At 37.4% G+C, this 20,617-nt stretch overlaps 1 protein-coding gene across 22 annotated transcripts in view; it reads left to right on the top strand.

Annotated features, from left to right (window-relative positions):
* The window catches only part of SLMAP (sarcolemma associated protein), an 86,483-nt gene that overhangs the window by 15,529 nt on the left and 50,337 nt on the right, over positions 1-20,617 (top strand). The window lies entirely within an intron of this gene.

The raw sequence follows: 20,617 nt of genomic DNA, 5'->3' as shown, positions 1-20,617 counted from the left end.
CATATCTGCAGAATCTAAAAGTTTAAAATTTTATTTAAAAATCAGTTGTAGTTATGACTTTTTATGAGACTGTCTCTATCAATGTAGATAATTTGATTTGCCAGCAGTTTGATCATTTCTTTGATGTAGTATCTGAAATGAACGAAAACAAATTCAGGTGCAAGTGTGAATGATAAAAATATGGTCACTTAAGTGACAAGTCCCTTATATTTTCTCTGATAGCAATGAATTGGCAGGTTGATCCTTATCGTAATGTAAGGAGGGGGGAAAAATAGAAAAGTGTTATTTTAAAAGGAATTTTGTGTACTCCAAAAAGAAAGCCTTAAGAACTGTTTATTAAAGTAATTCTTTGGCTGAATCAAATTTATTTTTTTATTTTATTTTATTTTTTCCCTTTTATTCTTGAAAGGGTTCAAGGACTGAGTTCTTCTAAGTATTGAATTTTCAGTTGAAATTATGGTTGGTCATAAATTCGAGAGAAATTAAGCAGTAATCTTTTGTAGTTTAAGTGGAATTGAAAAATACTGCATTTGAATTTTCTTGATCATGAAGATAATTTTCCTTAAAACAAATGAATGTTTGTAATTGATAAAAATGGGAAGACTGACAGTACTATTTCAGCATCAGATTTGAGGCTTTGAGATGCGACTTCTAAACAGTTATTGTTCAGTCTCTTGTGAATGCCTTTAATTTTGATTATGGATCAAAAGACTTTTTTTTTTTTTTTTTTTTTTTTTTTGCCTTTGCTAGTCATTTGAAAGAAAATGCTTGCAGAGATTTGTACCAGCTCAGTTCATCTTGGGAAAGGAGGTTTAAGTTAAAATGATATAAAGTATTCTTGTAAAGCATGTAATCTTTTTGAGGTGAGTAACTTTCTGATATTTATGATGCTAATGTTTCTGAGGTTCTGAAAGCCTGGAGCTGCATCCATCTCATTAGCATGAGTTTAGGCTTAATTTATTCAGGACTCTCTGCCTAAGTATTCCTGTGCTCTTCTCTTCTATACATACTATTCTCTAGACATGTTGTGATTATACTTAAAACACTCATTTAAATGGATAGTCTGAAAAAAGATACAGGCAAAAAGGTATGTAGTTGTAGTATAAAGTATTTTTGCAGAAAGTGGGGGGCCCTTGCCTCCTCAAGCTAAAAATTTTTAAGCCTATCACTTCTCCTTGCTGGAGAAGGCACTAACCACACAGCTGTAGGCTCTGCATAGGATTACTGTGCTTTCTGTTGTGTTTCATGCCAGTGTGCAAAAGAGTGGCTCAGTAGCCCTGAGGTGACAATGTTGACCTGTAGTTGGTGTGTCAGGGGAGGACCATGACTGTTCCTTGTGAAAGGAATGAACTGTCCCTCAAAGCTGTCTTTTGTAATCTTGGTGCCTGATAATGTCATAATGGACTGCAAGGGCATCTTTTGTCAATGCAAAAATTGTGTGGAGCAGTAGTAAATACTACATATTGCAAAAATCTAAAAGTTTAAATATGGTGCTGAAATCTACTTCATGAAACTTAAAATAATGAAATATATGAAATTTTAAAATATCTGAATTTTTTAAAAATAGGATGAAATGTGGAATGAATGAAGCAGTTCACAAACTTCTATTGCATAAGGTTCTGTCTCTTTTCTTGGAGAAAGACTGCAAGTATGTTTCTTGCTGAGGCTTCAGATGATTCATTGATTCTCAATGAGTACTGCTCTTTCTGGATGTGCAGGACAAAATGTTTGCAAATCCTGCACAGCTTTAGAAAGAGGGGAATGGATGATGGTCATTCCTGACGAGCCTTATTGTTCCAACAATTCTATAATGATTGGTGTCTAATGGGGGGGGGGGAAATGTGTTGCATTATACCATAAGACACAGTACAAGAATACGTTTACTGTAATTTAAGGTAGAACATTACTGTGGAGTGACTTACTTTGCTTAATGATTAACTGTTGAAGTAGTAAGTGAAAACTGGAGACAGCGTTGTTTAAGATTTGGGCATTGATTATTGGATATCTGGATGACTGATAAAACCCAGGGGGACTTTCTAAAATCATGAGAATGCTTATTATGTATTTTTAAATTACTTTATACATAATCTTTTATTTCTAAATATTCCACTAACGTTTAAGTTACTGAGATCAGATGTTTTGAAGTGACTACTATTTTTCTTCCAGAAAAAATCTATACGGGATATTTTGGGATTTTTATCTTTTAGTTTGTTACTCTGAAGTATTAGTGTGGCTTACACACACATTTTTAGTTAACTAGAGTTTACTGTTTCTAGTGCTTAAGTTTTCAAGTTAAACCTTTCAAAGGGAAGTGAAGAAAACATCAATGTTCCTGCTATGCCTGTTAAGAAACACTGAGGTTATAAAGCTGTTGAGAAACTTAAGAGAAGGAGAGCATGGCTGGGTGGTGGTTTGATAGACGTGTGTCATGCCAGTTTGTAGATCTGGCGGATGGCAAAGCTGGCCAACTTGGGTGGGGGCCTGTGGAAAAAAACAGTTTCTAATTGCTGTATATGAAAAGTGCTGTTCTACAGAGAACCCATTTTATCTGACTTGTGCCTAACCTGAGGGAAAGAGATAAGTGAAGAAAGCTATGTAGTAAAAATACAGCTTGTCTGTCATGTGAGAACATCTGAAGAATTAAACAAAATACTTGTGTTTATTTCAAAGTTCAAAACTCCCCTATATTTTTAAGATACCTTCTGTTGAAGGTTGAATCTCTAATATGGGTTGTTCTGTAGTGTGCCTGGAGTCCTTTACATGCTTTGGACATATTGCAGTCCCGTGTGGGAGGGGGACCACTTTACACTCAGTTTCTCTGCATGTCCAGGTTTCTTTCTGAAAGAAGCCAGAGCATATAAATAGGGAGGAAAGTGGAGATGAGCTTTGGTGCAACTCTTTAAAACAGATGGCTGGGAGACCAGAACTACAGCATACACAGCACGGTATGTCTTTCCTGCAGTTGGGATGTGGCCAGAGAGTGCATCTTGGAATCAGGGCTGTTTGGTGTAGTATGAAATGTTACTGCTCTGCTGCATAGACCTGCTGTGAAAGAAGGAATTTGCTGGGATGAAAGATGATCGAAATACATAGAGAAGAAAAGACTGATTTCTGAAACTTGCCTGAAAACTTTGGTTTGAGAGCCTGAGCCCTGTCAAGGGATGTGCTACCCAGCAAAGATCTGTGAAGATTGAGGTTACAAGTATTTTACTTTCCAGGAACTGACGCTGGGTCTCATATTTATTTTGAAGATGATCATGAGTAGTGAGTGTGGATTCACAAAGGGGAAATCATGCTTAACCCATCTAATAGCTTTCTATGATGGAATGACTAGATGGATGGATGAGGAGGGAGCAGTGGATGTTGTCTGTCTTGACTTTGGTAAGGTTTTTGACACTGTCTCTTGTAACATCCTCAGGCAAACTCAGGAAGTATGGGTTAGATGAGCAGACAGCAAGGTGGATGGAGAACTTGCTGAATGGCAGAGCTTAGAGGGGTGTCATCAGTGGCACGAAGTTGAATTGGGGCTTGTAGCTTGTGGTGTCCCTCGGGTCAATACTGGGTCCAGTCTTGTTCGACTTATTCATCAGTGACCTGGATGAAGGGACAGAGTGCCTCCTCAGCGAGTTTGCTGATGATACCAAACTGGCAGGAGTAGCTGATGCACTGGAAGGCTGTTCTGCCATTCAGTGAGATTTTTGACGAGCTGGAGAGATGAGCAGAGAAGAACCTCAGAAAGTTCAACAAGGGCAAGTGCAGGGTCCTGCACCTAGGGAGAAATAACCCCCTGCACCAGTACAAGCTGGGGGCTGACCTGCTGGAAAGAAGCTCTGCGGAGAAGGACCTAGGAGTCCTGGTGAACAGCAGATTGACCTTGAGCCAGCAATGTGCCCTTGTGGCCAAGAAAGCCGATCGTATCCTGGGTTGAATTAGGAAGAGCATTGCCAACAAGTTGAGGGAAGTGATCCTCCCTATCTACTTAGCCTTAGTGAGGCTGCTTCTAGAGTATTGTGCCCAATTCTGGGCTCCCCAGTATGAGAGAGACATGGTGCTACTGGAGCAAGTCCACTGGAGGGCTACAAAGATGATGAAGGGACTACAGCATCTCTCATATGAGGAAAGTCTGAGAGAACTAGGTGTATTCGGTCTGGAGAAGAGAAGACTGTGGGAGGGTAGTATCTTAATTGTTTTAAGACTGCCTACACAGTCTCTAACGTGAAGCTTTTTTCCTGGTTTTGAGTGATAATTCTTCAGTTCTATCGAAAGTGTCACAGGCTTAGGATTTTTAAACTGTGGGGTTTAAGTAAAGCTAAGATGTAGTAATCTGACGAAACTTTCTGTCAGCCTACTACTTCTGTGGGCTTTCTTATGCCTGATATATGCATAGGACCTCAATATACTACCTGGCTGAAGAGGAATACTGTTACCCTGAAAAGCCTGTAAGAAGGAATCGGTGAGGGAATGTATGTGTTTCTCTTGGATTTGTGTTTAGCGTTTAGCTGTGTTATGCTTAATGCTACCAGTTCCCAGTTGAGTATGGTGTGAGAATTTCTGTTTTGGTGACTCCATGCATTTAAAATGTCGGTGTTTAATTTTTCTCAAAATCCTTAAGGGAGATATCATGCCTTATCAATTTGTAATTCAGTGAAGCCTTTATGATCTTTCATGGATTAATGAAAAGGTACTCTAACATAAATGCTACTTACCGTCTAATTTTGGAAGCATTATGCAAACCTTGATCAAAGCAACTGAAAAAAATTTACAATTTCTTATACTATGGAAAATATCAATCATCCTGAAAATGGTCAGTACTGGTCTCTCTTGCTATTAAATGTGTATATGTTTGTTTAACCAGTGAAACAAAGAACAAAAGGAAAAAGAATGGTACTTTTATGGCCACTGAATGTAATTTCCGTAGCTTTATGGATCTAATCAATAAATGCAACTTAAAAGTATCTTTACTCTGAGGAAAAGGCTGTGGAGTCTCCATGCTTGGAGATGCTCAAATCCTGACTGACTTCAGTCCTAGGCAACCTGCTGCAGGTCACTCTGCTTGAACAGATGATCTCCAGAAGGCTAACCCCAGCTATTCTCTGATTCTGTGCAGCTGCAACTAAAATATTTTTTCCTTCTAGCCCAAGTTACTGTCCCTAAAAAGAAACTATGGTTAGCATCTAATTCTAATTCAAGCTTATTAAAACTCCATGCTAATACTAGATTAATTTCAACTAGCATAAAAGACTCACTGTTTTTTTTTCCAATCAAAGTATAACTAGTCTTGTTTACAGCTGTATTAAATGTAAGCTTAGATGTCAAACCTCTTAGTATGTCAAAACATATTAACAGCGAACACTTCTGTTATGGGGAAGCTGTGTTTGCATTGTTGGGGGTGCTGTTTGAGTTTGATGTGAACGTAATTTGAGGATTCATCTTTTTTGGTGACAAACACTAGATTTGTGGGGTTTTTTGTTTTTAGTAGACTAAGGGGGCAATGTAAAACAAGACTGATCTGATGCATGTTATCAGTGCATTGCTATGTCTATTGAATGTCATTATCACTTTCAATAACTTTTGTTTCTTTAGAAGTATGTCAGCTATGCTGCTGAGATTTTTCTGAAAGTGTTTTAACACCTTTTGAATGAAAATACACTTCTAACAAGCTTCATTAGCTTTGGTGAGAGATACCTTATGTACCTATATGTAGAATCATAGAATCAGTAAGGTTGGAAGGGACCTCTGGATATCGTCTAGTCCAACCTGCCTGCTCAAGCACGGTCACCTAGAGCATATTAGACAGGGTTGCATCCAGGCGGGCCTTGAAGATCTCCAGAGAAGGAGACTCCACAACCTCCCTGGGCAACCTGTGCCAGTGCTCTGTCACTCTCTCAGTGAAGAAATTCCCCCTCACGTTCAGGCGGAACTTCCTGTGGTTCAGTTTCTGCCCATTGCCTCTTGTCCTGTCACATGGGACAACTGAAAAGAGTTTGTCTCCGTCCCCTTGACACCCTCCCTTCAGGTACTTGTACACATTGATAAGATCCCCCCCTCAGGCTTCTCTTCCCCAGGCTGAAGAGGCCCAGCTCTCGCATCTGTTCCTTGTAGGGCAGGTGCTCCAGCCCTCTGATCATCTTCGTAGCCCTATGCTGGACCCTCTCCAGTAGCTCCATGTCTCTCTTGTACTGGGGAGCCCAGAACTGGATGCAGTACTTGAAATGAGGCCTCCCCAGGGCTGAGTAGAGGGGCAGGATCACCTCCCTCGACCTGCTGGCAACACTCTTCCTAAAGCCCTCAGGTGTGTCAGCCACTCCTCCCAGCTTGATATCATCAGCAAACTTGCTGAGGAGGCACTCTGTCCCCTCATCCAGGTCGCTGATGAAGTTGAACAGGATGGGACCCAGTACTGAGCCCTGGGGGACACCACTACCCACAGGCCTCCAACTAGACTCCACGCCACTGATGACGACCCTCTGAGCTCTGCCTTTCAGCCAGTTCTCAATCTACCTCACTGTCCACTCGTCTAACCCACTTCCTGAGCTTACTTATGAGGATGTTATGGGAGACGGTGTCAGTTTTGCTGAGCTGTTTTAGCTTGCTGCTGTAGTCTTTCCTAGAAGTACTCTTATATTAGCCTTAACGAGGTTAATTTTATTTAGAGCCAAAGCTTGAGTACCCCCTTGGGGAAACCAAGCTTGCTGAGCTTTCTTCAATATTCTAGTGAAACTGTAAATTTTGCAGTAATTCTTTAAGTGCTGTTGCTTTGAGTTACCAGTGCATAGCTTTCTGCCAGCTGCTTGGTTCTTGTTCTTTTTGTAAATGACTATTTGCTTTAATCTCTGCACTTTTGTTCTTCTGAAAGTCTAGATAATAACCTGTGGCAAAAATGAATATATTGAATGTCAAACACATTTCACGAAAGCACTATCTTTGTGAATTAAAAAACTGCTCTGAGAACCAGTTTTCTAGTTCACCAGTTTAACTGCTGATTAAATGTAGAAAAAACTTTCAGGTTAATTGCAGTTCTTTTAGAACATACAGCCAATTTCTAGCTATTTTTTTTTTAACCACTGATTAGGAAGTTAATTTCCTGTATTGAATCTGAAAAGGCTTTGCCATCCAGGTTTTTACACATGCTTACTTACTCTGGATAGAATTTCAGTAATTAATAGAACTTTGGTAGTAGGAAGATGGAAGTCGACATATCTAATTGTCAATTCTGAAAAGCAGGAGAACTGTTAATTTCAATGTTTTAGCTTAATTAACTTATGTGTGAAGGCTCTAGACTGTATAGCTGGAATTAATAGTTCAGAAAACTCATAGTATAAATGTAAAAATGAATGAGAGTTACCACGTGAAAAATATTCTCATAATGTAAACAGTCTAATTTTCTGATATGTAGCTTTTTGAGTTGGTTCACTTTACCAAATCTAGGCAAGAGTATGTTTAATCGTATTGCCCTCTAGTGGTTGCAATTCAAGTTAAAAAAAAAAAAAAAATGGAAAGAGAATGTATTTTCCTGATCAAGGCAGGAAGTCAATGTTGCTTGCTTGCAAAAGATTATATAAATTTTTTACAGTAGCAATACGTTTTTTTAAACATCTCAGTTGAATTTTATTCATTTGTCTGTGGAACTGAATACTACTTCCCTGCTGAATGAACAGCATCAGGATTTTGTACAGAAGAAAACATAATACAGTGCTAGATAATCTGGTAACAGAGAATACAAGCCATAATTGTTATGATGGCAGTAAATAAGACATGCTGAATTTATTGTGTAACTTTTTCCTAATCTTACAAAACTATCATTAGTGCCTTAGCTGGAATGTGTGGGGATGTGCCTTTGGGTACTGGGAGGGAAGAGTATAGTGGCACTTTTAACCTTTCAGTGAGACTTCAGATTGAACTTTCAGATGAGTAGGTGATTGAAAAAATGCATTCAAGCCCTTCAGGCCTCCTACGCTTATTTACTCTGGTATGATTCTGACCTGTTCAGCTGCTTTTCTTGATAGGCAGGGTGATTTTTACTTTATTGGTTCTCTAAAAAACTGCCACTTCTTAATGTCCAATTTGAAGCACTGTGATTGAGATAATGAGAAGAATTCCTGGGTGATCCTTCACTCATGAACAAACAATATATTAAGCTTGCTACGTTGTGCAGGGACAACTTCCTAAGTCAGTAGCTGCCTGGAAAAGCCTAGAAGTCAGAGAAACTAGACATCTTTCTGTAATTTTTGTCTGCTTTTCAGGGTTGAAACTGTCTGTACTACTCCCAATTTCTTTTTATTCCAGGTGGATTTACTAAAGTGTTAATAAGCTTATCAGCCTAATTGCCTTGTTTAAAAAAAGAAATAAGAATAAAATTTTTAAATTTTAAAAATAGAAGATTTTTTTTTTCTTCTGACAATGTTACTGAAGTACAAAGAGCTACTGAACAAGTGATTGCACGTACACAAAATCAGCAACTTAATCTCTCTTCTTAGGAGGCAAACTGTGAACTAATTCGCTGTGTTTTTAGCTATTACAAATGCATAACTTCTTGGTAAGAGCAATGTTGTGTTCTGCTTTATTTTGTCCTTTGGTTAGTATGACCTGAATCCTACGTATAAAATTCTGCTGGTGTCTCTAGACAACTATACTGGTCTGAGATTCATGGTGGTGGTATTTCTTCTCACACTGATGATTGTCTGGAACTGTTGGTGTTAGAAAGAGGGGTTTTTTTATGTACTTTAAAAAATACTTTCTTTGTTTTAGAGAGAAGTATGGCAGATTTAATCCAAGAAGTTGCAAGGCTTGATAATGTATTTCTAGTAGGTGTAGACTTTTTCTCTCTGACTGTACAACTGAAGAGGCATGAGAGTGCCAGCAACACTTTGCCATTCCCTTGCCCTGGCTCCCTGATCCCTTGGCAGGTTGCTCATTTGCATTTATCATGTGTTCTAAGCACTTTGTCCATTTACAAAGACACTTCAAAAAGCATTCAGGTTCTTCTTAGCTTGTTTAAAGAATAAAACTTATGGGAACATTGTTATCAATATCATTGAAGACTTTCCATGTTTGGAAATGATGGAAAAGAACTAGCAAAAGACATTGGAATACTTTTGTCTATTTGAAAAGCTGTACTGGAATAATTAGCCTGCTAAGTTTTGCCACGTTAGCAAACTTTTTAATCTGTTTGTAAAATCAATGTACCATGTATGTGGGGTTTTGTCCTTAACTAAGGCCAGTATAAATTGTGAGTCACTGTGTTTGAAATTTTAATTGCCATTATCCTTGAGCATTACCTGTGCTCTGCCTGCTCATCTGTCTCTACTGGGGTGGCTTCTCACATTCCTAACTCCTGAGAAGGCTGCACAGTTGCATTTTTATTAATTCTGAAGCCAGTACAACACAGCTTAAAAGAAATGCTGGCTAAGAAGATTGCTTGTCAAAAACCAACTGATCAATAAGATCTGTCGCATTACAGGCAAACCCATCTGAGTATGGGATGTAAGTTGTAGGCATTTCTTTCCTTAAGCTTAAAAACGTTTAACTATTTATTGTAAAACTCTTAATCTTAAAGGAACACCAGAATAATATGCCTTTGTTCATGAATACCAGCTTTTAATTATTGCTTACTTTGAATTCAGTCTTGAACTAAGATTGAGTTCAAATAAATAGTTTCCTCCCAGACTATTTTCACTCTTGCTTTGTTGGAGGTGTGACTTGGCAGTGCCTTGAGTACAAATATTAAACTCCCAATTGTCAAATTTCTCCACGGTTCTGGAAAATGAATTTTGCATCTTTGAGTGGAGCCACACCCTTCTCTGATAGTGTTTTATTTCAAGTTAATTATATTTGCTGCCGGTATGGAATGCTGAAGTTCAAAACACAGAATGGGAAGAAATTTCATGTAGGGTGTGGGAGCTCATGCTTGCTCGCTCTCTCTTCGCTGCCTTCCCCCCCACCCAGTTTGACTTTACTTGTCCAGAAAAGTCTTCAGAAAAACAGACTTGCACCAGAAATGATGGAGGAGCACAGGGCTCTGTTTTCAGTATAAGGATGTGTGCAGTGGACTCCCACTGTGCTATATCATAGTAATATTTGTCTTTTGGACTTGTTACAAAAATACCTAGTTTGAAATGATTGAAGTTAGTATAGTGTCACTTGTGCTTGGGCAGTTCTTTTGAGTTAAGACTTCTACTTCTCCATTTTTATTGGCTGCTTTGAATGCATGTCACCATAGCATTAAGCTTATCTTCAGTATGGTGAGTTTATCTGTAGTTTAGAAATGTGCTGAACTACTTATTTTTGACAACTATCATACGTTAACAAATGGTTCACAAGCAGGTGATGTCAGAAAGCAAGAAACCTTTGCTTTCTGATAATGCACAGTTAAACCTGCTGCAGACACTTGCAGAAATGCCATACTGGCATTTGAAAAATCTATTAAGATAGACTGTTTTGTACTAAGTGGAAAGCAAACACCTTCATAAATTTTTCCACATATTTTTAGAGGTTTTTATATTATCATCATGAAGATTGTTTACCAAACCATTACTGCATTTGGAGATGTTTGTAAAATCTGATGTAGTAGTCTTTCTCTTTGATTCCTGAATGTGTTAATCCTGGAAGTTTCTGTCATAAAACAGAAGTTGTATATGGAAGTAATGATTATTTGTGAATAAACACAACAGTTCTTCGTGAGGAAATGTTAAAGTAGTTGCAGCAGCTTCTCGCTTTATTCTCCCTGTTGTCAAAAAGCAAATGCATGATGAGATCCTTCTTTGCAAGAAGAGCAGCTTAGTAGGATGGAATGATCAACTGTTTGTGAAGTGGCAGTCTTTGCACAGTGTAGCATGGTGTTTAGGTAGCATCTGCGGAGCTGCACCTACTTCCCAGTGTCTGGGATTATGGTTGCGAGTTTGAGGTTTTTGGTAAACTAAGTGGCTGCTTGATGTCTTTTGCCTTCGCATAAACAGATTTCCTTTTCTGGTTCTTCATGTGATGAAATATCTGGTATATCTATGTATCTTTATATTCTTCAAGCAAAATAAAGAAAAATGTAATTAGGATGTTTTGTTTGCTGATAGACATTTGATAATCTAAGTGTTTTAAGGAAACTTTCCATTTCAGTTTTTTGCAAGTCATTTTGTTAACTAGTCACATTCAAGATTTTGAGGAAGCAGAATGCATAATGTTAATTTTAGAGTAATATGAATTCTTCATTCTGTCTAAGCACCAGCTCGTTTTAGATTTTCAAGATTTCATTTTGCTTTATCCTCTGCTTTTCCTGTCAATTCTGTTTATTCACTAATGTTTTTCCACTAAAACAGTTCTGTGTTTTAGTGTTTTACAGCTTAGTGTTTCTGGGTGATGTGGGTCTTTAATTTGAGCTTTTATTTGTGTAAGGCTTTAATACTGTCAGTCTTCTCAAATTTAAAGACAAGGAGAGATTTGTGGCTTAACTCAGTTTTAAATTAGTGCAAAGCTATGTCAAAACATGACAAAACGCCATTTTTGTTGTATTCTTTGCTATTGTAGTCATAGACAAGACTATAGGGCTTTTTTATTCTTGCTCTTGAGCATACTTGTTATAAAGTAACTGTCAAGTTTAACCGCTGCCTCTTGATCATGAATTTAAGAAGAAATTTTGTCTTCCAGTTTATCTTAACATTTTTTCCTAGTACAGGATTTTAATGCAGGTGCTTTTGCCACTGGAGGAAAGAGTGAACTGCAAGGATAAATTACAAGCATTTCTTTATAGGAACATACACTTGAAAGAAATTAGTTATACACATGACCTTGCTCTTTGCAGAGCTAATAATTCTTTGCTTATTTTATTCCAGGATATATGCTTTCTACAAACACAGTCTTCAGGATTGTGTGTACTTCAAGATAACGTTTACTTTCATTATTGTAAAGTTTGTGTGTGTCATGTTGCCATATGCTCATGAAACTTATTACAGTAGTCAGTAGCTCTTAGCCTAGTTTTGCAGGAGAGCATTCATGAAAGGACATCTGAATTGGTGAGTATTTCTGTAATATTTCACACTTTGAAGTTATTGTGTTACCTTAAATTTTTATCCTGAAGTCTGGATTTCTGGGAACTGGACTACTAAGGCTTCTTGTTTCATCTTTTCTTTAAAGCCCTGTTAAGCTGCAATAGATCTTCTGTATTTGATTAATGTACAGACTAAAATAAGGTTAAACCTCAAGAAGTCACCTTGTCTATACATTTTCTGCTGGGTAAATCTTTGGTATAGTGATAGAAATTAATGCAAATTTGTGCAAAGTAATCACTGATATCATAGTAATAGATGATAGCTGTATAAATGCTACATAATAAGACAGTAGGCTTGCTTAATTAAGTAGAGCAGAATAACTTATCACAGCATCTTTCTGGAAAGCTGTTTTTGTTCAGTACTGTTTATAGCAGTCCATTGCTGATCAGGTTTTTAATATGGAACCACAGAAAACTTATTTCAGAGTTCCTGTATGTAGTGTAACATATTGTCATCTATGACAGCAGTAGTAGAGAACAGGTCTTGTCACTATGTTGCTTTTGTATTCTAAGAATGAGGCAATTTGAGTATCTCAGACCCATATGTGAATAACCATTACTGAGAAGCCTTTCCCTTGATTGCACTTCATTGTTAATTTATTTTAGTTTAGCATTTAAAGCAGCAATATATCTTAGTAGCTCAGCATCTTCAGGCAGGAATTTAGACTCGAGTCATATTTTCTGTTTTTTCTTTTAAATTACCTACAATTAGTGCTACACTGAATTAGGGGATTTCTTGCTGGGAAACTCTTTTCTACCTTGTCCTTTTTCAGAATGGAGTTCTATCTCCTTTTCCTGGATCTGTTAATGTTCTTAATCTATTTCATGATTTAATTACAAAAGGCAATTTTAAAACATGGCATACGTGAAATGACAGTCTGTGATTCAGCTGTGAAGAGAATGAATTGATTTTTTTCTTTCTGTATGTCCTAAATCCATCCTGTATTTATAGCACGAGGCTGATCTTTTTTTTTTTTTTTTTTAAGAAAAAAAAAAAATCTTGTGAACTGTGAAAACCAAAGTTAAGCAAAAACGGTATTCTAAAGAGTAGTAGTTAGTAACTATGGTGACAGATGCCATGCTGTAGCAAGTCAGTCAGCTATATATAAATTAAATTGTGAATTAGAACTTTTCCTCTAGATCTCGTCATCTTGTTAAATGCCTCTTGCGTCAGAATTAGTAACACTGATGTGGAGAGAACTATTTTTGTACAGTGTTCTCACGCTTTGTGGAAAAACATTTTATCTTGGGGGTTTTTGGGGAGTATCTTGTCATCCCCTGTTCCTTTTGACTTTGAATACATTTCTGGATTATTTGAATAATATATGGATAGTTGAGTTTCCATGGGAGTAACTTTTTCCTTTTTAAACTACTATGCCCTGTTCCACGCCTGCTCACCACAGTAAGAGGAATGAATACTGTATGCTCTGCCTGGTCTGCGAGAGTGAATATAGGATCACTTCAGACCACTTCCTTCAACGTGAATCTTCCATGTACATTTATTTATTTATTACAGAATTGAGGCATGAACGTTTCAAAACACTTTTATGTGTAGGTATTGTGTGTAGCTCATGACTGTCAAGCTAGGTTAGAAGTTGTTGTTTCTAGAAAGAAAACTGTAGTTTGTGAGGTTAGTTGCCGTCTATTCCACTCGAGGAAGGTGAGAGCAGGTGGGATAGCAAGGATAATCATCCTTTTTGGTAACTTTTCTATTCGTGTTGATTCCAATTAGAAAATGGAAGAGGCAGGACTTAGCACCTTTTGTGTAAAGCTTGGATAAGTGCACAATATTCACTGAGTAAAAGTACTATTCTAACTATAAATTACCACTTTGAATGCTGGTGTCCTACCTATGATGATCTTTTATATGAAAAATTTTCTTTCACATGTTACTATCAATATAATACTACTGTATCTTTACTATCAGCTGTGTTTCTCTCGGTGTTTTGAGTGCTCCTTTTAGTGCTAAAGTGAATAAACCCAAAAGTGGTAGGTTAGAGACAGTCATACAATTCTGTACTGACTAGTGGGATATTAGGCCCAGGAACTGTAATGCAATTTGCTTACTTTAATTTTATGAAACCAACTATTACTCAGATTTTCATTGTTTTCTGTCACCCTAGCTTCAGGTAACTCCGAATCTTCTCTGTGAGGCGTGGGGTTTGAATGCTGATTTAGAGAGTAAATTCTCTTGCCTACTCGGTGAGACAGGTTGGAGGTGGTATTAACTCTATAAACACTGTCATGTCTTTCATTTTTTGTGAACACTTTTGGTATGCTATTATTTAAAGTTCTGATATGTATGTGAATTTGCAAATGAAAATAAACATTGTGAAGTTAATACATCAGAAGAAAGATCTATACTGAAACTTCTGCAGGTACAGCATATCTAGAAATATTTACTTTTGTTTTTTGAGAAAGGCGACATTTTGATACTGGTGGAAACACCAGAGCTATTTTGCATTGTAGATGGACATGTGTTTTGCACTTATTTAAGACATCAGTGCCTGTTTGACGTTGCCACTCTAGCGTTCTTCCTCCTTCTCTTCCGCCCTGCAAGAACAACCCGTATGCTCGTCCTCGCTCTTCATTTAAGCAGCCTGTGTAAGCTCTGTGTCCATTTGAGGCAAAGTCATCTGAGTTAGCTCAAACAAAAGTTGAGTAGAGTGACAGGACCTGAAGTGAATTTCAAAGCGCTTGAGCTATTTGGACAGGGCAATAAGCAGAGAGATTAGTACTTTAGAGCACTTCAAATACATCCAGAAAAGGTTGCCTGTCTACACCCAGACACACTTACGCTGTCACTAAACTGCTTTTACTACTAACAGTTTATTTTGCTTGACAACAGGTATGAGCAGCTGATAGGGTCGTCCTGGCAGTACGATTAACAAAACAGACGTGAAGAACTTAGTAGAAAGAGTGTATTTCCTGCTCTCTTCTCTGTCCTGTCCCTTGCTAGTACTGCCAGATTTGGAAGTACGGTACTGAATTCTTGGGGATAGCTGAGAACTTTAACCTTTTCCGTCTGAATAAAGAGATTTAGACTTTTCATCAGCATCTTCAGATGAAAAGTTATGGTGAAAGTTTTGGCCAGTGTTGTATCAGAGTCTAGTCCTTCATACATAGAAGGAGCAGTTAGCTTCTTTGGGGGGAAAAAAAAAAGTTTATGAAAAGCTACTAGAAAGCTATGCTTGTCTCTAGGGACCTTCAGTACCTATGTTCCCTGAATAGCCTACTGCACTTCTTCAGTCAGTTCAGTTTGAGTGGAAAATGCCACTACTCACAGTTGGTAGCTTTGAGTTTCACAGCATGTTCCTGCCTTAGGAAGCTAGAATCATTTTAAAAAATAGATTTGCTAAGAATTCAGAAGTTAATGCTCTAGTTTTGTTTCTAAGTTGTTTAAGGAGCTGAAGCGTAAAGATCAAAGGACTATTAGATCCATGTGTTTAACAAATGTAAAACTAAATAGGAAAGTAGTTTTGCTTGATGCACTCCGCCCTGTGAATTATGCTTGCTTATGGAGACAAATAACTTCTACTTCCTTGATAGGTGGGCGGACTTAGTCAAGTGAGAGGAAAGGAATTTAGGATATGTCTAAGCAGACCAGAATGAGGAACACAATCAGTTGAATCTGGAGATAATTTAGGGTTTGAACTTCTGTCATCAATCTCGCAGCCAAAGGAGTAACCTAGAATTTTTGAGAAGTGCATAGCACATTCTGTTAGCAGAAGTTCTGCTCTCAAATACAGAAGATATTCAGTGTTAATGTTTCAGTGGATATAACATGGTCTGGGGGAAGAAACTTTTTGGCTCTGGTGTGCTAAGTGTTGGCCAGATTTGTCTGACTCCATTATGTGTAGTTGTGAAATCTTTGTGTGCAGTTCAGATTTTGCAGAACTGGTGTACTTAGCCTCATAGTAGAATACTCAGTGTGAAACAGGTAAATAAACACATCTGTGCTATGCAGTCCAATTTTGGACTGAATTCCAATTTTTTAGATCCCCATTTACTAGCTGGGTATCAGCTTTATTACTCAAGGGAGGCATTTGTACTGCCAGTGTTAATTACTCAGGCATTGATCATTTTAGTTTGTAGCAAGGGTAAGATCTTTGATCTTCAGTTGCAGCATTTTATGGCTTTATTGCTCCAGCTAACTGCCTTTGTGATAGTAAGCATGGCATGCTTAAATCAACCTAGTTTGAGCTGGTACAAATCATTCTGATTTAAACTAATGTATTGGAGCCTGTATAACAGGTCTGTGAAGCACATGGGACTTGTCTTTACTTCCTTCACAGAGAAAATAAAGGAATGAGGAAAAGAACAGTAAACTAGAAGGCCTTAAAATTGGGACTGTCTTTATACATCTATATACCATATAGTCTAGGCAGTGAAAATATATTGAATGAATAAAGTATATAAAGGATTGATTTTCTGTAAAAGGGACAGCAGCCTGTATTTTGATACTTACTTACTTCATTAGTCATTAAGCTACGGAATAAGGATGAAATACATTTCAATGTATACATGAGTGAATCTGACATCTATCTAGGCCAATTTCCCCAGTTCTCTAATGTGTAACTCTCAGTGTGACTCTCAATGTCATTGTCCTAAAATGAAGTTTCAAGTTGGGTTAGATGAAGTAGCAGTAATGTGCTCTTAAAATAGAAAAGCGTGGCTAGAGCTAGTGATGACAAATGTTGCGAGTCTTTGCCTTAATCACCTTCCTTCCTTTTCTTGCTTTACTGCAGTTCTGGCATATGTCCATGCTGGAGGAGACTTCAGTTGTTGATTATATTGTATGTGTGGTAGTTAGGTCAGAAGAGCTTTTGAAAAAACACACTTTAAATTATCAATAACTTCATTAATAGAACGCATACTCTTCAAACATTGATTTTTGTTGTCCTTTACATGGAGACCTTACTGTCGCTCTTTACCTTACAATCGAACAGTTATGGAAAAGTAAGATCCTGGATATCTTTGACTTTTGAAGGCGTATGAGTAATTATGTGCTGCTCTTATTTTGAGTTTAATCTTGTTCTGACAAAGCTAAAATGTTAAACAACTTGCACATTGATCGAGTTAATTTTTGATAACTTATTAGGCTACATTTTAGGCTGATTTTACAACGCTGTGTTAGCATTCTAGTTTGATCATTGCGAGACAGTAGAATATATTGAGAGAAATGCTGTATATTATCAAGATTAAGAAAAAATAACGTTGAAAACTGTTCTTATGCTAAGGTATCAAAGTAAATTCTCATCAGCTGTTTATTCTATCTTTGTCTTATACAGTAATTAAATTCAGGTCTCTCCACTGCAGAAGTGTGCTTCCTTTTCAAGCTTTTCTGTATCTATCTAAGCTCATCATTTGTCTTCTCTGAGATCCTTTGAAAGTGTCTCGTGTTATACCAGAACTGCATATGGCGTGGAAAAAAGTCTCTTCCTGAACTCCCTACCTTGCCAAACAAGTGAGAAAGCATCTTCAGCTTGCCTCTTGGAATTAGTATGTTAGAATAGTGATCATTAAGCACAGTGGTTGCCTGGCTTGTTTGTATTTCTCCGAAGAAAACTGCCTCCAGCACTTTGCAATTCAAGTTGCAATCAGCCCTTCTGGAGTATAGCAATTTTGTAACTTCCTAGCGTCAGCTAAAATTCATAAATTATTTGTGCATAAGTTTCATAAATAGTTGTAGTCTGGGGCAGATGTGGCAGAATTTCTGTGTTCAGTTAGTCAAGAGATACTGGAATTTGTTATGGGGGGGAAGGGAGGGAAGTATAGTGGTACCTATCTAACTGCATGAAAGTAAAAGGTACCCTGATTTTTAGCAAGTTGTTGGTACTCTTCTCTGTGATTGACTTAGAAAATGACAGAAGTTAAATGGAATGAAATTTTTATACAACGCAAGTGGAAGAGGTACTTTTTATACAGTTTGCAAAACCAAACAAATGGTTTGAAATATGACCAATATTAACTTTGTAAAATGAATGCATAGTTCCTTGCAAAGTATTTCAGGGAAACAAAAATGTAATTTTTTTGAAACTTCTTTAATGCAGATTCTGAAGCAGATACTGTACCTGAAAAGTTCTGAGTGTATGTACTGATGACCTGCAAGTTTTACTTTAAAATAAAGTCTCTGTGGATGGTGTAGAAGATGTGTAGTAAGACATCTTCAATACTTCATTGATAAACTCAGTTAAATGGGAGAGGATGGAAGTGTTCATGAGAACATAAATTACTATGTAAGAAACATTGTCTGAGAAGTTGTTATTTTTTAGAACTGGAGAGTAAACAGGATCTTTCTTAGAGTTTTATGTTGCCTTTAAAGAAAGACGGAAAAGTACCACTTGAGTTGTACATAAAGAAGTCATCTGAATTAAGGGTGTGATAGCTCTTCAACAGTCCTCAACAATTAAGGTGTTTTAATTGTACATGCAATATCCTTTCCACTCCACCTTAAATCTGACTGACTGTTATTATGAGATACAAAAGGGCTTGGACTTGATTGATTTGAAGAGGTGCGAATTATAAATCAAAATATAATTAGGACAGTTTACACTACCTTTCTTTGTGACAGTGCCAGTTTGTGCCTCTACATATAACTTGCATCAGCTCTCGAAACTGGTTCATCATGTCTATACAAATGCTGGAGCCAGCACAGCTAAGGAGGAGGTGCAACTTGGGGACCAGTGCTGGGAGAGAGGAAGACTTACAGCTACTCCATAAGCTGCCAGTGCTGTGTAGTTTGTCTGTCTGCACACAAGGGCAGGAAAAACAAATCAGGCAGGGTCCCCAGAACGCAGCACGGTAGGGAGCTGCTGCGGAAGAAGCATTGTAGAGAATCCACCTAGGAGCCTCAGTATTTAATAGTCCTTAAATACTAGTTCATGTATACAAGCGTGCGTGTTGGTGTTTGCATTCATTTTATTTTTTAAAGACAACTTTTAGCAATGCTAGAAAGGTGTTGGAGGGATTGAACTTTGAGAAGGATCATTTGAGCTATTGAAAACAAGAATAGAAATAATGTTTGAGTTTGCTGAATGAAAAGAGCCAGCGCTGCGGATTGTTAATTGCTGCATTTAAGACTAAACGGCCAAATCTTTTTTCCTGATTCTTGGAGCGAGTGTATTTCAACTTAGACATCAGTTTGTTAGCATTTTAGTTATTGCTTATTTCTTTACTATTTGCCAAAAATGGATTATTTTAAACCTGTGTGTAAAGACTTCAGAAAATTGAAAGAACATCACTTAAAATCTGCATGATGAAATTCAGTAACTTAAATGGATTATCAATTAGATAAAGTTGCTTAATGCGTATTTTCTATTTGTTTTAGAAAATTTTTTGAGCTTTTTTCACAGTTTAAGTTTTGTGAGTCTGTGGGTATTTTGTATATTGTTTTGCTGATCTACTGAACTTCAGAATCCCAGAATTCCTCTCTTGTGGTGAATCTCTTGTATTTCTCAGAGAGGGAAGCCCTGTCTGTAGGCTCCGTGGAAGTTTGTTTATACAGGGCAAAGATGGATTGAAGTTGGAGGGGAAATAATGCAGATACATGCCTAGAAAAGAAGAGGACAGAGAAAAATAAGTGCAAACATATTTGTTCTTGCCTGTGACTCACTTTTCAGTAATAGAAGGATTTTCAAATGGAATAGAACGCTAATTAAAAACAAACAAGAAATAAAAATAACTATCTTGGCACTTGAGCTGTCAGAGGGTTGAGTTGAATACTTTCAAATTAGTAAATTAACAAGCTAATTAAATTGAGATTGTCTTTTTAACTTGAGAGAGACAGAACAGTTTAGAGTAGGTGGATCTGGTTGTTAATAGCAATGAATACAGCTGTTCTTTCTTGATCTTCCCATAATTCGTGTCTACCTCCACCTTTACCAACAAGGTACTAATTGATTTTTCGTTTTTCAATTTAAGATCAAAGGTATATCTCCTGGAAAAAAAAAGAAATTTCATGTGTTGACTTTAATTCTGTCATTGCATAACATCTAAGTGAGCTTTCCTGTTTCGGCATTCCCCTCGATTATTTTATTGAGTCCCATCTTGTGGACACAATAGCATTTAAGCACTCAGGTCGGGGGCACTCCCTTGTGCTGCTCAGGGCAAACATGTAGGGTATGTATCTTACGCTTGGTGCTGTTTTCTGAGATCTGAAGAATGCTGGTGCTGTTATCTCCCGCATTTTCTCATAACACCAGTCCTTTTACTATAATATAACTTCTTCTGAGGAGTCTGATAATAGAGGCAAATAAAAGCATGGAAAATTTTACATAGAATTCTGGAAAAAAAACTTTGCTTTTATAAATAAGAAGAATATATTTTTATGAAAGCAGCACCTGTTCCTCGGGCTTATGCTTGCTTTAGGAATTGATGAGATTCCTTATGAGCTCAGGAGGTCGGTATCTACTTACATGTCATTGGCTCACTGTAATAATTGTTGTTGTCTTGAGCTACTGAAAATGACTCGTTTCAGGAGAGCTACTCCTACTGTTTAATAGCATTCCGGCCTCCGCTTTCCTGCTTGCTGTCTCCTGATCAGTTCCTAGCCAGTGGACTCTAGTCCCTTGCTAGGTG

This window comes from Rhea pennata, chromosome 12 (assembly GCF_028389875.1).
Source record: "Rhea pennata isolate bPtePen1 chromosome 12, bPtePen1.pri, whole genome shotgun sequence".
In the NCBI taxonomy this organism is placed as follows: domain Eukaryota; kingdom Metazoa; phylum Chordata; class Aves; order Rheiformes; family Rheidae; genus Rhea; species Rhea pennata.
The sequence above is the reverse complement of the archived record's forward strand: the minus strand, read 5'-3'. Positions and strand labels throughout refer to the sequence as shown.